The following is a 20,709-nucleotide window of genomic DNA, read 5'->3' on the forward strand; positions in this document are numbered from 1 at the left end:
TAATTCTAAAGAGCCGGCACGGTAGCTCAACGTGTTCGGTCAGAGGGTTACGTGCCCTCTGTAATAAAAAAAAAATGAGTTAATCGATCATCAACGAACTTAAACGGATCTCTTACGACGTCCCCCCGGATCAGACCCACCGAACAAAAGCGAACAGAATGAGATTTTTTTTAAAAAAAAAAGAAAAAAAAAGAAAAAAAAAGGTGGCAGGAGTAAAATACAGGGAGCAAAAGGCTGTTTACAATTAGTACAGAAACCAGATTGCAGTTATAAGAGTCGAGGGGCACGAAAGGGAAGCAGTGGTTCCGAAGGGAGTGAGACAGGGTTTTAGCCTTTCCCCAATGTTATCCAACCTGTATATTGAGCAAGCAGTAAAGGAAACAAAAGAAAAATTCCGAGTAGGTATAAAAATCCGTGGAGAAGAAATGAAAACTTTGGGGTTCGCTGATGAGATTGTAATTCTGTCAGAGGCAGCAAAGGACTTGGAAGAGCAGTTCAACGGAATGGACAGTGTCTTGAAAGGAGGATATAAGATGAACATCAACAAAAGCAAAACGAGAATAATGGAATGTAGTCGAATTAAGTCGGGTGATGCTGAGGGAATTAGATTAGAAAATGAAACACTTAAAGTAGTAAAGGAGTTTTGCTCTTTGAGGAGCAAAATAACTGATGATGCTCGAAGTAGAGAGGGTAAAAAATGTAGACTGGCAATGGCAAGGAAAGCGTTTCTGAAGAAGAGAAATTTGTTAACATCGACTATAGATTTAAGTGTCAGGAAGTCGTTTCTGGAAGTATTTGTATGGAGTGTAGCCATGTATGGAAGTGAAACATGGACGATAAATAGTTTAGACAAGAAGAGGATAGAAGCTTTCGAAATGTGGTACTACAGAAGAATGCAGAAGATTTAATGGGTAGATCACATAACTAATGAGGAGGTATTGAATAGAACTGGGGAGAAGAGGAGTTTGTGGCACAACTTGACAAGAGGAAGGGACCGGTTGGTAGGACATGTTCTGAGGCATCAGGGGATCACAGATTTAGCATTGGAGGGCAGCGTGGAGGGTAAAAATCGTAGGGGGAGACCAAGAGATGAATACACTAAGCAGATTCAGAAGGATGTAGGCTGCAGTAGGTACTGGGAGATGAAGAAGCATGGACAGGACAGAGTAGCATGGAGAGCTGCATCAAACCAGTCTCTGGAGTGAAGACCACAACAACAACAACAACACATCGATAGGGTGCAGTGCCGCCTGCTAGTGTATAAAATGCATACTTGAACCATCAGCTGTTTTTTTTCACCCAAATTCTATCGGTTTCGTTGGAATCGAAAATTTACCTTGATGGCTTGGCCTATTAGTATTCTTAGGAAAGTTGAGTATCCACCTACAAGCCACCTTAAAGTGTATAGGGGACGGTACTTTGTCTGCCACATTCGTTTCCCCTTTTCCTGCTCAAGTCACTGGACTCGCATTCAAGAGGACGACATTCGCGTTCGACCAACCACATTATTTTCTCTATTTTTTCCCTAAATCACTCAAAGCAAATGCCGGGATGGTTCCTTTAAAAAGGCCCGAGGCATTTCCTTCCCCATCCTTGAAACAATCGGAGCTTGTACTGTAGTCGTAATGACGTCGAGTTCAGCAGGACGTTATGCCCTGATCTTCCTTTCTTCCCGTTCCAGTCAACTGTGACCGTGAACTCTCTAATTTCACTTTCTCCTCGCAAGAACTATAGGAGGTGTAACTTGGGGCCCATGGTGGCTATCAGTTTCAATCTTTTGCTTTCAGAGTGTTTATTATTCTTCTTCTCAGATTGTGTTGAGAAATGTCTGCCTTGTGAGGTTTGACTTTGAAATGATCCGATGTCCGTTGGCACCCACTGGGGAGCCACGGCTGTTAGCAATTCCGGGTCGCAGCGGATTGGGACGGTTTGATTGTCTTGAACGAAGTTCGGTAATCGAAAATTACCTTACTTGGTCGGAGCCTTACATTTTATAATAGTTTAAACCATTTTCATTGCATTTGATTGTATCAGAAGTTTTGAATATTTACTTGCTTTGAAGGTGCGTAAATGCTCTCGTAAAAATTTATTGTTTAATACTTATGGATTACCTATGGAGTTTGTTTGAATGAGTAGCCTGTAATTCAAAAAGGAGGGCACCTGTACCAGAGTGTCGTAAAATTTAGAAATCTGGCAAGGAGTTGTTGTCGTGTAAATTTTGTGCTTGTGAATGATTTTTAATTTTGTTTTTGAATTGGACTGATTGGAAGTAATGGTTTGTGTGAAAGTTTTAATTCTTTGTTTTCTTTTTTATTCGTCCGCCTGTACGTAAAAATTTAGAAAACTGTAATTAATGTTTAGTTTTAATAAATGTTTGAAAGTATTAGTCTACCTTTTGACACCCAGTCCTCGCTCAGTTCGCGACTTGGTACAGAGCAAGAAGCAGCATCATCTGCGAAAAGCTTCGTGGATCTTCCGACGTTATTCACCACAATTTATGAGGGATACTGTAAGGTTATTATGTGATTTATAACGCGTATGAAACGAAAGAAAACTTCAGTTAATTGTGCCAATAAGATACAAACGCCCCATTGCATGTTTCAAGGCTCTGAGACGTTATTTTTAACTCAACATGCAAACCAATTAAATTCAATGAGAAAGTTGCTTGCAAAACGGAAGGCTACGGTTCGACGTTCTGTCGAGGACGGGATCATTAGTAACGGAGCAGTCGCTCGGCTGGACAAGTAAAGGTAAGCAAACCGGTGATGCTGGTTGTTAAAGACGATATCCCCGGGTCTGCTTGCACACCGAATGACCGAAGAAATCATTCAGTGTTTGAATAGGAAAAAAAGTTTTCAATCGATCCAAAAAACATAACTTCAGGCTTTCAGCGGAATAGATCAAGGGTCCGAATGAAAATTCGTTGCTCAAGAGCTCTAGCCAGAGAGGCCATAATGCCTGACAGCTTTATCTTAAATTGTTGACTCAACATCGCACTATGAAGCCAAGGAGGGCGGCGGGAAACATTCGTGTGCCCCAAAAGATAAACGTAACTCATGAGAATTTCAATGTCTTTCAGAAAATACCCAAACGATATATTTTGTAACTTCATATTCCACGATGGTAAGACTGATTTGATTGCATTAACCTCAGTGTCAAGTGTGTACCAGGGATATGAGCAAGGGCGTTAAGGGGGAGGTGCAGGAGGACTCACATTATTTTCAAGGTGACTGGGGAAATAGTTTTCAGATTTCACGACGGATGGTTCTGGGTACACTTGCTACGAGTCTGTATCCTCCGCTTTTCTTCGTCAAGCACCCTGAAGATCGTTAATTTTTTTCCCTAGTGGTGGGGGACAGCTGGCACATCCCTATACCGATCCTACACCAATCCCCCTCCACCACTGAATACGTCCATGCTTAAAACGTAGATTATTTCTCACTTTACGTGGAAACACGAAGACCTAACGATTTAGTTTTGTGACGATTGTTGATGAAGTAGAAAATCAAAGCAAAAATTCTAGTTATTCAAAGAAAGTCAGTTTTTACGTCACTCCATGGGCTGACGATAAACCGGTAGCAAAAAAAGATTTTTTTGGTAAAAGTTAGTTAGTTAGTTATTTGCTCCGCAGATTAAATTCATGATAAACTTTATGATGTGGTACGTGTCAACATTGCAAACGTATAACACTTATGTACAACTAAAATAAATAATAATTATATGGCTGCATGCAGGTCATTTGTTTTTAATGACTAATCGTATCTATTCAAGAATTCCTCTAAGTAAAAGAAGGAGTTGTTAAGAGAACGCTCTTTAATTTACATTTATAAATATTTGTGCAGTCTGTGAGACGTGAGACATTTTATTTGGATGACTAAAGTGTCAAAAATTAGATTCGTTGTAGGATGGTTGAGATTCTATTTTCTTCTAGTTTTGTGCCTGTGAATACATCTGTTACTCTATTTATGAAAACCACTTACTACGATTTCTCCCTTATGTAATAAATAAACTGAGGTGCTTTTTCAATGCGATGGCGTTTTCGTTTGTGCGCAGTGCCCAAATTATAATTAATGGAATATTGGATAGCATGCAACGCTGTCTATTGTGCTGACGAGTAGGTAGCGCAATCATGTTATTACTGTATTTAGAAGCTTAAACCACCAGTAATGCAGATTAGTTTCACACGTGCCTGCACAAGTTTGCATTTTACATCCTGTGGGAAGATATTACGGAACTTTTTAACGGCATAGAGGAGAGTGGGCGTCTTCCCGCATGTGGCGACAGCAGTTTCTAGCCAGCTGAGACACTCACCCAAGTCCGTCACTGTTTTTTGGTAATGTATTGGATTATTGACAAGAAGAATAGGAGCTAATTTGGGGAATGAAGAACATATTAATTTCTGATAGGATAAAAAAATTACTTGGGATTTTTCATATCTAGTTTAAATGCCACATTTTGGGCCCATATTATCACTGAAGTCGGATCATCACTCACGTGGACCCCAGTATTGGTGTTTTCAGGTTTGGTACTTACATAAACCTAGAGATTTCCTGCATATAAATGATATTTTCGGCAGGAAAGTAACGTACGGAAGGCAGTGTAAGTTACGTGGGCTTAAAAGAAACGAGAACTAATTGCATTAGGTTTGGTGAGTTGCTGCATTAATACGTCATAAATGTGGTGTCATCGCCAGACGCCACACTTGCTAGGTGGTAGTCTTTAAATCGGCCGCGTTCCGTTAGTATACGTCGAACGCGCGTGTCGCCACTATCAATGATTGCAGACCGAGCGCCGCCACACGGCAGGTCTAGAGAGACTTTCTAGCACTCGCCCCAGTGTAAGTAGGCTGTTTAGGTTTTTTTTATTGGTAACGCCACCTCTGTATGAAAATCACTGGCTGTGCTGTGGGCAGTCTGTGTCTGCTTTGCATTGTTGTAATACTCGCCATTGTAGTGTTAGGCAGCTGGCTGTGAACAGCGCGTAGCGTTGCGCAGTTGGAGGTGAGCCGCCAGCAGTGGTGGATGTGGAGAGAGAGATGGCGGAGTTTTGAAATTTGTCATGAACTGCTATATTTATATATGATGATATCAAGGTAAATACATTGTTTGTTCTCTATTAATATCTTTCATTTGCTAACTATCCCTATCAGTAGTTAGTGCCTTCCATAGTTTGAATCTTTTATTTAGCTGGCAGTAGTGGCGCTCGCTGTATTGCAGTAGCTTGAGCAGCGAAGATTTTTGTGAGGTAAGTGATTTGTGAAAGGTATAGTTTAATGTTAGTCAGGGCCATTCTTTTGTAGGGAATTTTGAAAGTCAGATTGCGTTGCGCTAACAAAATATTGTGTGTCAGTTTAAGCACAGTCATGTATAATTGTTCAAAGGGGACGTTTCATATGTCGACCCTTAGCCTAGGATACCTCACTGGAATCTTCTGATTTTTTCTTGTAGTTTGTGTATTTAGTGTAGCTTTTGTTTATTGCTAGCGCGTAATTGTAGAGAGAATCTCCTTTGTAGTTGTAGCCTTTCATTGTTGTACAGTAAAACAGTTGTGGCATGCATGTAGATTTGCACCAAGTATTTCGCAGCTACGCTTGCAATTAACTAGATATTATTTTCAGTGCTATGTTAATGTGTTCTCCTATTTTTGCACTTCAAATTGTGCTTTTCTGTGTTATCGTGTGAAATATTGTGACAATTATGCAGTGTGAAAAACGTAATACTAGGCTCCAAAGTAAACTGAGAAATGACAGTGAAGACGAAAGCAGTGTGATAGCGCCGCAGAGTAATGAATTAACTAATGTTCAAAGTAGTAATTTGGTAACTGTGCACAAGGAAATGGAGCGGGCGTCAAACAATGGCGTGGACAGTGAAACAATTAGTGAAGAGGGAAGCATTATCGATCGATCGGTCGGCAACAGCTCGCCTCAGGAAGCCGAAATGACACGACACGATCTCGCAAATACTGTAGATTCAGGTTTTGGATCCTCACCGTTTTCTCAAATAAGTCAAGACACATTTTCTGCTTGTCAAAACGTGAATGTTTCCGGCGTAAATTCACTGCCGAAAAGCACTGAGGAACATGTTTCAGACACCAATGCATTGTTATTACAATTAATACAACAAATGGGACAAACACAGCAAAAGCTTCAAAAGTTAGACACAGTGGAACAAAATCTCAAAACGTTAGACACAGTGGAACAAAATCTTAAAAAGTTAGACACACTGGAACAAAATCAGAGACAAACACATCAACAGCTTCAAAAGTTAGACTCATTGGAACAAACTCTTGAACAAACGCGTGAAGATTTAACTACTGAGTTACATAACATTGAATCGAAATGTCAAAAAGTCTGTAATGACGTAAAAACTCAAATTTGTGAGCATTTTCAACCTATTTTTTCGCGGCATGAAAAGGCATTACAGAATCACGAAGCAGCCATAAAAGAACTGCAAATTATTGTTCATGAAAATCATGAGACCTTGCAAGCTAAATTTGACTCAGTTGCATCTACCGATTCGGTTACGCAACTTGCAAAAACTCAGGAAAACTTAAAGAACACAGTAGATTCGATTTCAACACAAATGGACAATCTGAAACTTGGTTCAGAAAAACACATTGAGGAAATGTGTTCACTATCGGAGAAAGTAGCCGAACTTTCGGATCAGTTCACTAACTTATCTACGAAGGTAGATGATAATCTGAACGACACAAAACCGGTAGTCTTTAATGACACAGAAGAGTGCGAACAAATTAGGAAATTCAAACAAAATCAGAATCAAATTTATACGCAACACCAAAGAGAAATCCGGGAAGTACAAGATCAGCTGACTCCGGTAATACAAGAATTACGTATTTCAGAGGCCACTCGCGCTCCAATACGGGAAGAGGGACTTAGAAATACGGAACATCCACAAAATAATAACACAGGACACTTCGGAAGTTATGAAAGAAATTGGCAAGGTGCACCGAATTTTGAAATGGAACCGCCGAAACGACGTAACAATAACCGATATGCGACTCGCCGACATGATGACTTTGACTATAAGCTATTCATTACTACACGTAAATTCAAAACATTTAAGAATTCTGGCAACGACATTCATCCACAAGCATGGCTCCATCAATTCTCTCATTGTTTTCCTCCCAACTGGTCATTAGAGCACAGATTAGAATTTATGTGTGGCTACTTAGAGAATGAACCAGCTGTAAGAATGCGGTCGGTCATTCACGATTGCCACAGTGAAGGAGAGTTTTACCATGCCTTCCTCTCAGCGTATTGGTCTCAAGCTACACAAGACCGTGTAAAACATAGCATCATAATGATGAAACACTTCGAACAATCTGAATTTTCCAGTCTTGTGAAATATTTTGAAGACATGTTGCACAAGAATCAGTACCTGTCAAACCCATACAGCCCCTCAGAACTCATCCGCATTTGCTTAATCAAATTACCTGAACATTTACGGCATATTATTTTGGCAGGACGTTGCAAAGACGACATTGAAGCTTTTCAGGGACTCTTACAAGAATTAGAAATTGACACAGACAGTCGCGGGATGCGAAAACGGGAAAACAATCACTACAGGGCACATCCGTCACAATTCCGTGACGACAGAAATAATAACTGGACACGACAAGGCTATTCTTACAACGCAAATCGTGACCAAAACAGACACCACCCGTATGACAACCACTGGCAGAGTAATAATAGTTACAGAGAAAGATCGCATTTCCGTAGTAATGAATATGACAGAGATAACCATAGAAACAGACAATATGGTAATCAGAACTATTATTATCAAGGGAGACAGAATAATTTCAGACGCAACAGTTCAGCGCGCAGTTACGATTCAGGGAGAAATTCTCCACCACGTGACCGACACGAAAGAAACTGTGTAAACTACCGACAAAACGACAGACCTGAATTCTATCGGAACTGGCGAGCTTTAAACAGAGCTGGGCCCTCTCGGCAAGGCGAATTTGTGGAAGTTAGACCTCCTAATCCCAGTAACGACGCGCGCCAACAAAGAAACAGACAATGACTCACACCGCAGGCAGCCGCGTGCGCCGGCTGGCTCAGAGAAAAATAACATTGACGCTAACCTTGAGCAAAATTCCAGTATTCTTTACGGACGAATACCGCATGATAATTGCATTCAAGTTGAAATTCTGCGTACTAGGAAGAGTAAAGGTTTACACCATATTTCACATGTAAAACCGTTTATTGAAAGATAATCTGCTTTTTAACTTTGTCTTTGCCATAAAAAGTTTCACTTCATGTTACTAGTACGCTTTAGAAACTGTTACCATGCAACAATGTTTTGAAGTTCAATATCCACTCAAGAACCAAGAGAACTTATTTTAACAGAAATTACGACTGCATTGTTATTGCGAACAGACGACACAGTGTTATTGTGTGTATACATTCCTCCTTGTTAGTTGCACGATTACGTAACGAATATGAGGCTTACATACTTAGGACATATACTGGAACTGCTAATGAGATTCTAATGCAACATTTTGGTTTACTTGAAAATACATTCTGAATTAAAGTACTTTTTGAGAGATACCAGATGACACAGTGGTTAGTTTATGTGACAGCTACACGATTTTATCACGACGCTGCTAATGCGTAACAATTTACAATGTTGTTTTTGCGGTGTATCTGTTTTATATCTGCACAGTTTTTTCTGAATTCTTCTATAAAGTGAGACATGTTTTAGTGGTGACTTTTGTGCTATTGCTACAAGGAGACAGCCTTTTCCGTAGGACAACAATACGTTACAGCACAGTACTTTCCTCATCACGGCAATAAGCGTAATAACTAAGTTATCTATACGCAAAGCATTTCACTTTTGTTTATCATGAGGTAAGTACATTGGCTTCTGCAGAACTTAGCTTTTGGAGGACGATAACTACGACACTTCCACAGAGATTATCTTACAGCAAGACGCATATTTAGCGCTACAGGACACGTATTTGTGTGATTAATTTTGTACTTAAAACATTTATTTTTAAAGATTTTTGAATTACAAAGAAAGTTTTCCGTGATACATTTCATTCCATTGCTGTAATCTGTAACACCTGAGGGTATAATTACATTAATCCTCAGGGGGGTACACGCTTACTTTGTGTACCATGTGTGTGGCAACCACAAGGAACCCTAGCTAATATGGTATTTGCTTATACAACTTTACACATCAGTACCATATTTCTCTAACACACAAATTACACAGCTATCTGATCATGTAACTGAGAGATAAACTTTTTTATTACATCAGTGACATATGTTTACGCAATTACAGAGTTGGATTACTTCACACTTACGAAATTGTATTTTGTCTGTACTGTGTGAACTGTTCATATTTTTTTTGGAACCATTGTGATACTATGAGAGCTTTGAATGATGTATTTGGTATGGATTCATGATTTTTAAAGTACGTTTGAGGCAGATGACACTTTTGACATGAGCAGAGAATTTTTTTAATTATTGGAGGAAGCTACGACGATTTTGAGATTTGACTGAGGTGTTATGATGTTATTTTTACGACGACGATGTGTATTATGCTGTTGAGGTATGTTTATGATTAATAGGCTGATGCTATATGAGTTATTTGATTATGATACTTGTCTGTTATGATGCAATATTGAAGAAGTGTCGACAAATAAGGTAAGGAGTAATGAATAGTGGTTAGGGACGCTGACTTGTGAAAAAGGATGTTGGAAACCGAGAATCGTACTTTAAGAGTTATGAAATGTGTGTGTAAATGGGTGACTGTATCACAATGCCGGCGAAAATTTTTTTGGACACTTATATTTATAGGATTTTCTTTCTACAGATTTGCAACGCTAATTCTTGACCTGTGGAATAATTTTATGTGAGACTGTCACTGTAGCGGAAACTGCTGTCGTAAATATTTCCGTAAGAAAGTTAAGTGACCACCTGCACGTAATGCGTCGCGGGCACCCACCTGGGCGACAGCCGCCCGAAAAAAAAAAAAAAGACCATTAGCCTTTCAGCAGCACAGGTAAAAAAAAAAGGGGGGGGCCATTATACTCGCTATTGACATTTCCTTGTCGAAAGCATACTGTGGAGCTCGTAATTTATGATATTTACTGAAATGCTCATGAATTGATGGGAAATATTCTTACATCTGCAAACCTGATAATGACAAGTGTCTTTCTACGAGAGTTGAGAGCTACTGACTTACGAGATGCCACATGACTATTGAATGATATTTGTATGCTTTGGTTTGCGTAATTGCTTATTTCATTTGACATCTGTTTTCCAGCTGTGTTGCAGCATTGGTTTCATAAAATAAAATTAAATGCATTTGCTAATGTGAACACTTTCTGTCAACAGATCTATTAAATAATAATTTTGTGATCCACATTCTTCAAAAAAGGTGCACTTGGAAAGGAAAGAACAATAAGAAGGGACTAGTAACACTAACTGCACACATAATATTCTTTTCAAGTACATGGTAATATTTCTTTTACAATAAGTTGTTGTGGTGCACCACTTTAATTACTTAGACATTAAGATGTGATTATACATTTCCCTTATCTGCATTGTTATCTTTACTGTAATATTTTTTCTGCTTGAGCTATGTCATGTTTAGATATAAGCTGCTGTTTGCCAGGCATAGTGCTACTGAACTTTAATTTGTGTTACTCTGCTAAGCCAGATTTATTTTTTTGTTTGCTGCACATTGCCTCATATTAGTTGTAATGTAGATTTGCTTGGTAATTTAGATTTACTGTAGCTTGCTTTGCGATTTTCCATTTTTTTCATTGCTGTTTATATTAATTGTTTTATGTGCTGCTGCATTGCCTCGTCCCTTAGTTTAGCATCTGAGCACAGTAGATTTAAGTTAGCTTAAGAGGGGTAGACTATATAAGAAACTGACTATGGAGAATAGGTAAAGAATGCATTGCGAAGTTATATGAAAACGATTTGGGCCCAAATGAGTATTGTACAATCAGAAATAATTATTTTGAAAGAAATATGAACAGAATACAGAAAGCAGGCTTAGATAGGACTTTTTGGGAATAATGATGAACAAAGGGAGATCTCCATGCAAATGCAAAATACTGCAGTAAAACAAACCCTGTCATTTCCCTTTTGTGTTATCCCACTATATGTTTGTGTACCCATGTGTATTTGTTTTCTTCCTGTCTCTGTGTATTGTTTCATAGAACATTTTTCTCTTCTAATACTAAGTTACATTCACTATGATGAGGAATACTGTTATCCTCAAATACAATTGGCATTAATAATGTGTTATTTACTTTGTAAAGATGTTTAGACATTATTTATTCTGTTTTGTGTTAATGCTCATGTGTGAAGGTGATGTTTCGAAAGTTATTCTGATCTTTTATGTATGTACTCATGTCATAATTCCTGTAACACTGATGTATATGTCTATTTCTATTCTTTTGTAACGCCTGTTTTACTACAAATGTTATCTGTATTGTTATGTTCTTTAATGATGTATTTTGTACCTTTGTAATTGTATTCTCATGTTATCAAATTGTAATTGACACCAGTTCATCTTATTATTAACTTGTAAGTTACATTTCACTGCACACGTTTCTGTTGGTCATAGTATATGGACAATATGTGAGAAGTAGGGACTGTTAGTGTTTGCACGTGTGTTAATAATTCAGCAAGGGACTGGATAATAGCATTGTTGGTTCTAAGGACAGTTCCGAAAACTTTGTAAGTGCACAAGTGGTGGTTTATGGACTTTCTGTATTATCCGCAAGACTCTTCAGTGGTGATTGTGCACCTGCACAGTCACAACAGATGGCTGCTGGCCATCTCTACAAGGACTACAGTGGGTCTACATCTTTGGTGGCCCACCAACGCCATTATTTCTACAAGGACTACAGTGGGTCTACATCTTTGGTGGCCCACCAACGCCATTATTTCTACAAGGACTACAGTGGGTCTGCATCTTTGATGACCCACCAACGCCATTATTTCTACAAGGTCTGCAGTGGGTCTGCACCTCTGGTGGCCCACCAATACCATACTCTCTACCAGGACTACAGTGGGTCTGCTCTGTGATGACCTACCTACCAATATTCTTCCAAACTACGACTGACTCTGCTGTGGGTTTGCTCTGTTGTGGCCCATTATCTGTCAGCATGTCAAGAGTCAGCACTGTCTTTCCGTTGGAAGGACAACAAGACAGCATGGAAATCCACTACTTCCGTGTGCATTTTCTTTTACTGCTCAGACTTTGAGAAAAACACTGCAATTTTACTGTGGCGAATGATGAGGACTGTCTTTATGGACTGTGAGAAATTTTTAGCTTTTGACCAACATTGTATCAATAAGTGTGTGCATTTGATTTCTTTGTTATTGTAATAATGAAAAATTTTTTTCAAATCTGTATTGGCCACTGCCCAATCCAATTTGTAAAAATTTTTTGTGGGGAGCATGGGGGCTATGTAAGTAGGCTGTTTAGGTTTTTTTTATTGGTAACGCCACCTCTGTATGAAAATCACTGGCTGTGCTGTGGGCAGTCTGTGTCTGCTTTGCATTGTTGTAATACTCGCCATTGTAGTGTTAGGCAGCTGGCTGTGAACAGCGCGTAGCGTTGCGCAGTTGGAGGTGAGCCGCCAGCAGTGGTGGATGTGGAGAGAGAGATGGCAGAGTTTTGAAATTTGTCATGAACTGCTATATTTATATATGATGATATCAAGGTAAATACATTGTTTGTTCTCTATTAATATCTTTCATTTGCTAACTATCCCTATCAGTAGTTAGTGCCTTCCATAGTTTGAATCTTTTATTTAGCTGGCAGTAGTGGCGCTCGCTGTATTGCAGTAGCTTGAGCAGCGAAGATTTTTGTGAGGTAAGTGATTTGTGAAAGGTATAGTTTAATGTTAGTCAGGGCCATTCTTTTGTAGGGAATTTTGAAAGTCAGATTGCGTTGCGCTAACAAAATATTGTGTGTCAGTTTAAGCACAGTCATGTATAATTGTTCAAAGGGGACGTTTCACCAGTTATACTACCGAATTAATGGTTCACTGACAAAATACGCTCTCTGTGGTGTCACCGCCAGACACCACACTTGCTAGGTGGTAGCCTTTAAATCGGCCGCGGTTCGTTAGTATACGTCGGACCCGCGTGTCGCCACTGTCAGTGATTGCAGACCGAGCGCCGCCACACGGCAGGTCTAGAGAGACTTCCTAGCACTCGCCCAGTTGTACAGTCGACTTTACTAGCGATGCTACACTGACAACTACGCTCTCATTTGCCGAGACGATAGTTAGCATAGCCTTCAGCTACGTCATTTGCTACGACCTAGCAAGGCGCCATGTTCAGTTACTATTGATATTGTGAATAATGTACAGTCAAGAGCGACGTTCACCATTAATGGATTAAAGTTAAGTATTCCACCAGCTACGTCCGTTTTTCTAAATTCTAATTTCCTTGCCCTGTTCCAGACCTCACGCCAGCCTGCGTGAGCTAAAACGCGTGCCTTTCGGCTTCCGCTAATAACACGTTGTTGGCTCTCCTGCCAACCCACACCAATAAAAAAGCTGTTGTTGCTGTGGTCTTCAGTCCTGAGGCTGGTTTGATGCAGTTCTCCATGCTACTCTATCCTGTACAAGCTTCTTCATCTCCCATTACTTACTGCAAGCTACATCCTTCTGAATCTGATTAGTGTATTCATCTCTTGGTCTCCCTCTACGATTTTTACCCTCCACGCTGCCCTCCAATGCTAAATTTGTGATCCCGTGATGCCTCAGAACATGTGCTACCAACCGGTCCCTTCTTCTTGTCAAGTTGTGCCACAAACTCCTCTTCTCCCCAATTCTATTCAATACCTCGTCCTTAGTTATGTGATCTACCCATCTAATCTTCAGCATTCTTCTGTAGCACCACATTTCGAAAGCTTCTATTCTCTTCTTGTCCAAACTATTTATCGTCCATGTCTACATTTAATATCCTCTCTACTTCAACCATCATCAGTTATTTTGCTCCCCAAATAGCAAAACTCCTTTACTACTTTAAGTGTCTCATTTCCTAATCTAATTCCCGCAACATCACCCGATTTAATTCGACTACATTCCATTATCCTCGTTTTGTTGATGTTCATCTTATATCCTCCTTTCAAGACATTGTCCATTCCGTTCATCTGCTCTTCCAAGTCTTTTGCTGTCTCTGACAGACTTACAATGTCATCGGCGAACCTCAAAGTTTTTATTTCTTCTCCATGGATTTTAATACCTACTCCGAATTTTTCTTTTGTTTCCTTTACTGCTTGCCCAATATACAGATTGAAACCACTGCTTCCCTTTCATGTCCCTCGACTCTTATAACTGCCATCTGGTTTCTGTACAAATTGTAAATAGCCTTTCGCTCCCTGTATTTTACCCCTGCCACCTTTCGAATTTGAAAGAGAGTATTCCAGTCAACATTGTCAAAAGCTTTTTTCTAAGTCTACAAATGCTAGAAACGTAGGTTTGCCTTTCTTTAATCTTTCTTCTAAGGTAAGTCGTAAGGTCAGTATTGCCTCACGTGTTCCAACATTTCTACGGAATCCAAACTGTTCTTCCCCGAGGTCGGCTTCTACCAGTACTGTAAAAAATGTTGGTTTGAACATCGCATTGCTTTACTAGGCATGGTCCTATTGCTTCGTTTGACCTATAAACTGACTTACTCAGACAGTTATAGCGGAAGCTACAGCTAAAGATGATCTTCCACACACGATGCAACTTGGCATTTTTTATATTAACAGTTCATTTCCAGAAAGAAGTGGCAAGAGACCGAAAAAGTTCCAGGATACAGCGATTTCAGCCGAGTGTATTCTTAGAAATTGATAGAATCATTCCAGTTTGTCTAGCCACTATATGTTCTACAGTACCCTAGATAGTAGTAATTAATCATGCTGAAAGTTTTGACTTTGGGCAGCAATCAGAATGACCTGGCGTCTTCTTCATTTTCGCAATTGCTCTTTCTTCGCGTACGTATACTCTATCTAAGCGTGTTATGTCATAGCTGTATTTCCTTTTGTAAAATTTACTCCGTAAGATAACTCCTAATTACAAAGTACGCCAACCAACGCTTTCCCCAGCACCTATCACGTTTTCTGTCTCGCTTTAAAATTAAAGAACCACTGTCATATGTGAAATTAGTATTCCCAGATAACCTCAAAAGCCCCTTGCGTGACAGCTCTTTACATATTTGCACAAACGCTAAACGTATCAGCTGTGACGCATTTCACCGGGTTATCTCGTTTCGGAAAGACACCGTGGCGTCTGCGCAGACATGTCAGAATTCCGCAATACCCTGGTGCACTTGCAACACTGCAAACATTTACGAGAGCATCCAGGGCTGCGAGCTAGGTCAAGAGCTGCGGCGAACGATAAGGAGAAATCACGCTTCTCCCGAAACAATTCCGCAATTTTTCGTATCAGTTGATACTGCAGTATATTTCAGTATATACAGGGTGTTACAAAAAGGTACGGCCAAACTTCCAGGAAACATTCCTCATACACAAATAAAGAAAAGATGTTATGTGGGCATGTGTCCGGAAACGCTTAATTTCCATGTTAGAGCTCATTCTAGTTTCATCAGTATGTACTGTACTTCCTCGATTCACCGCCAGTTGGCCCAATTGAAGGAAGGTAATGTTGACTTCGGTGCTTGTGTTGACATGCGACTCATTGCTCTACAGTACTAGCATCAAGCACATCAGTACGTAGCATCATCAGGTTAGTGTTCGTCACGAACGTGGTTTTGCAGTCAGTGCAATGTTTCCAAATGCGGAGTTGGCAGATGCCCATTTGATGTATGGATTATCACGGGGCAATAGCCGTGGCGCGGTACGTTTGTATCGCGACAGATTTCCAGAACGAAGGTGTCCCGACAGGAAGACGTTCGAAGCAATTTATCGGCGTCTTAGGGAGCACGGAACATTCCAGCCTATGACTCGCGACTGGGAAGACCTAGAACGACGAAGACACCTGCAATGGACGAGGCAATTCTCCGTGCAGTTGACGATAACCCTAATGTCAGCGTCAGAGAAGTTGCTGCTATACAAGGTAACGTTGACCACGTCACTGTATGGAGAGTGGTACGGGAGAACCAGTTACTTCCGTACCATGTACAGCGTGTGCAGGCATTATCAGCAGCTGATTGGCCTCCACGGGTACACTGCTGCGAATGGTTCATCCAACAATGTGTCAATTCTCATTTCAGTGCAAATGTTCTCTTTACGGATGAGGTTTCATTCCAAATTGTAAATTTTCTCAATCAACATGTGTGGGATGACGAGAATCCGCAGGTAATTGTGCAATCACGTCATGAACACAGATTTTCTGTGAACGTTTGGGCAGGCATTGTTGGTGATGTCTTGATTGGGCCCCATGTTCTTCCACCTGCGCTCAGTGGAGCACGTTATCATGATTTCATACGGGATACTCTACCTGTGCTGCTAGAACATGTGCCTTTACAAGTACGACACAACATGCGGTTCACGCACGATGGAGCTCCTGCACATTCCAGTCGAAATGTTCGTACGCTTCTCAACAACAGATTCGGTGACCGATGGATTGTGTGTGAGGAATGTTTCCTGAAAGTTTGGCCGTACCTTTTTGTAACACCCTGTATAATGTTTGCACGGGGGCGTGCTAAAAAGTAATGCAACCAATGTTTTTATGTGAAAACTCCTAATGCTTCTTAAATAATACAAACTTCATTAACATTCTACATCTTCATTCTTCGTGTCAACACATTTATTTCTCAACATTTCTCCCAACGAGAGACCAGTTTGTTGAAACCGTCACTGTAAAATGTTTCACTTTGTGGACAGAGTCACAACCTCACCTCTACTTGCGTAGCGTCATCACTGTCAAACTGAAGTCCTCGAATGTGTTCTTCAAGTTTTGGAAACATGAAAATCTGATGAGGCCAATCTGGGACTGTATGGAGGATGATTGATGGTGTCATATTGTTGCAGATGTCACAGTGTTCGTTGTGTGGTCTCGCATTGTCGTACTACAGGAAAGAGTGCTGCACGTGTGGACAAGCTCTTCGAATTCGAAACTCGATTACGGCACCCCAGTATAGTTTCGTTACACTGCGCCATGTTACACGCTACGATTCGGAGCCATCTAGCGGTAGAGGGCTGTAAATATAGCAAATATGAAAATAAAGATGTAGAAAGTTAATAACGTTTGATTCACTTAAAAAGCGTTAAGAGTCTTCACATAAAAAATTCGGAGGCATTACTTTTCAGCACGCCCTCGTCGTAAATATGTGAAACCCATTCTCCTTTGTACAGTGTTTTCAATACTGCTGCCATCGGAGCTGATCTGTCAAGAGGTAGCAAACAATATTGGGTTCACGGGTTTGTAGGAAATTTGCACAGCTCTTCGCCACTCACAGAAAAAAAGTAGTCACCTAAAAGCTGAAACACAGTCGCGAATAAAGACAGTGATCCACTAAGTATAGAATCTGTTTCTTCATTTCCAGTCTATGATCACAAAAAAAGTCATCAGACGTTTTGAGAACATTTCTCGTGAAGGTAAATAGCAATCTAGCTAAAAACCTTTAAAAATGAATTAAAAACACTCTTGACCGCAAAACAGTTGACATTTGTGGAGCCACAACACCCGCTCCGTTCGAAGCCACCACCTACCATCATGGCATAAATAATCTGAAGATGGTCACAATCTGGCCGAAACCGTTTACCATTCAAATATACATTGTTTTGCGGTCAAGACTGTTTTAACCCATTTTCAAAATATCGTCAGACTGTCGATTTCGGTCCATAATGACCATCTTCAGATTTAATTTAAACAGGAGGAACCTTATACCGGGTGGTTACAATTAAGCTTTCCCTATTTAACACGTTATAACACGGGAATAATGCAGAATCAATTCAACTGGAACACTTTTAATGCGCTGCTACGGTACATCATACCATTACATACCGGTCCATTACTGCTACAAACAGGGCTCAATACGGCACCCATCAGAGCCCAGAAGAGCCTGAAAGCGCAGGATTGCATTCTGCACAGCAGAACGAAGCATGTCCGTAGGTATACTGGCTACCTCTCTTGATAAGCTGCGCTCCATATCAGAACATATGTGAATGTTCCCCTGGTAAACCTTGTCCTTCAGATAGCCCCACAACCAGAAATCACAGTGAGTGGGATCACGTGATCGTGCCTTCAAGCATTTGGAAATGACGGGCTGATAATTCGATTGTTTCCAAACGTGTTTCGGAGAAGCAGGTGAACTTCACCAGCAATGTGCGGTGGAGCCCTATCTTGCATGAAAACTGTTGAGTTCAATGAGTCTCGCCGGCCGCGGTGGTCTAGCGGTTCTAGGCGCTCAGTCCGGAACCGCGCGACTGCTACGGTCGCAGGTTTGAATCCTGCCTCGGTCATGGATGTGTGTGATGTCCTTAGGTTTAAGTAGTTCTAAGTTCTAGGGGACTGATGACCACAGATGTTTAGTCCCATAGTGCTCAGAGCCTTTTGAACCATTCAATGCGTCTCTCTCCTGTAAGGTGGGTAAGACATGCTGCCGAAACATATCGCAGTAACACGGGCCAGTCACACTGCACGTCTTTGATCCTTGACCGCCAACCTGTCCAAAAAAGAATGAGCCAATGATGAAAGTAGCCGTGAAGCCACACCATACGGTGACACGTTCGCCATACATAGGAACTTCATGCACAGCGACTGGAGGTGCAGATGCCCACACTCGGCAATTCTGTGTGTTTACATTATCCGTCAGGAGAAAATGAGCTTTCACTATCCATAGGATGCTCCAGGGCCAGTCCTCGCCAACTTCAATCCTTGGGAGAAAGCGGAGAGAGAAGTCAACACGTGGTTTTCCGTACTGTGGTGCAAGCTGCTGTACGATGTGGATCTTGTGCGGGTATCATTTGAGAATGGTTCGAAGCACCTTCCGTACAGTGGACCACGGGATGTTCAACCGTCGTGACACAACGCACGCACAGCCTGGCGATCGGGAATTGCGCGCAGCGTTGCCTACCATAACATTTGCGATTTCATCAACCACCTGTGGTGCAACCGGTCGTCGGCCTCTTCGCGTAGCGCCGCCCAGTTCTCCAGTTGAGTCGAACTTCTTCATCATGTTCCGCACAGCAGGTGGAAAAAGGGGAGCCTTCCGTAATCCTTTCAGCCGGCGATGTTCTCGAAGTTGAGCTGCAGCATTACTGTTGTTTTGATAATAGAGCTTCACCACTAACGCCCTGCTCCTTTTGTCCAAGCTCATGTTGACACGTCAACAAGTGCATTACGACTGGTCAGGCGTGTGTGACTACGAATCGCTATGACTGATCACGGCACCTGGTGGCCATATTTGGAAATGGACGGTGGTAAAGTAATGCTTGGAAATCATGCACCTCATTCTCTGGAAATTAATGGTACCAAGTTTGGTACTCTTCGGTAATTATTTTCGGTGTTATAAAGTGTTACATAGGGAAAGTTTTATTATAACCACCCGGTATTATCCTAATATAATTCAGTCAAGGTGGCATCGTCAAAAGATATAAACTAAATCGTCGAATAGCGAACTATGAATAGCAGCGCCGTTCACTTCATGTTTCTGCCGCCAATGTAGCCTTGTCTACACTGTGTTATTGTATCCGTTCGACGATGCCAAGCTCATTTTGTTTACGTCTTTTGACTAGGCCACTTTCACGTAATGACATTAGGATAGCACCAGTATACCCCCGATCCTTTAACTAATCGATCTCCCAGCTTCAAATGGGTGACTACTTTACAAATGAGTTAATGGGTTAAATATTTGACGACAAGCAAGTAAGCGAGAAAATTTTTTTCGGAAAGGTTTCAAATTATGCTTGATGTCTGTTGGAAGTCGCTAAGTGCCCTCATTATGAGAAACTTCTTCTTCTTCTGTAGTGGTCAATCCAAGGATTGGTTTGCAACAGCTACAATGGCAGCTTGTCTCCATTCTGTGCGTCTTTCAGCTTTTCTCTTCATTTCTTTATAGGTGTTACATCCCACATCTTTCACGATTTGATCCATGTACCTCAGTCGTGGTCTTCCTCTTGGTCTTTTTCCCTCGACATATCCCTCTATGATTGTGTTCAGGAATCCTTTATGTCTTAATAGATGGCCTGTAAATTGCACTCTTCTTTTAACAATGAAACTCCAGAAGCTTCTCTTCTCACCTGCTCTTTCCAGAACCACTTCGTTTGTGACCTTGTCGATCCATTTTATTTTGAGCATGCGTCTATAGCACCACATTTGAAAAGAATTTAGCTTCTGCTGTTCCTCTGTCCCTAGAGTCCATGTTTCACACCCATAGCATGCCACACTCCACACATATGATTTCAAAAATCTTTTCCTGGTTTCAAGGCTGATGCTCTTAGATGTCAATATGTTTTTCTTGTCGTTAAAAGCAGCCTTTGCTTGAGCTATTCTACTTCTCACTTCTGCCTTGCTCCTTCCATCCCTGGTATTATTACTGCCCAGATAAGTAAATTTATCAACTTGTTCAAGCAGTTCATTGCCTACATGAACTTGGACTTTCACTTGATCATCTTTGTCGCATGCCATTACTTTGTTTTTGCTTTATTAATTCTCATATTATGTTCTTCACCCATAACTTTATCCATTCTATTCAGTAGGACTACAAGATCTTCTTCACATTCAGCCAGGACAGCTATACCATCGGCATATGAG

This window comes from Schistocerca serialis, chromosome 2 (assembly GCF_023864345.2).
Source record: "Schistocerca serialis cubense isolate TAMUIC-IGC-003099 chromosome 2, iqSchSeri2.2, whole genome shotgun sequence".
Lineage (NCBI taxonomy): Eukaryota > Metazoa > Arthropoda > Insecta > Orthoptera > Acrididae > Schistocerca > Schistocerca serialis.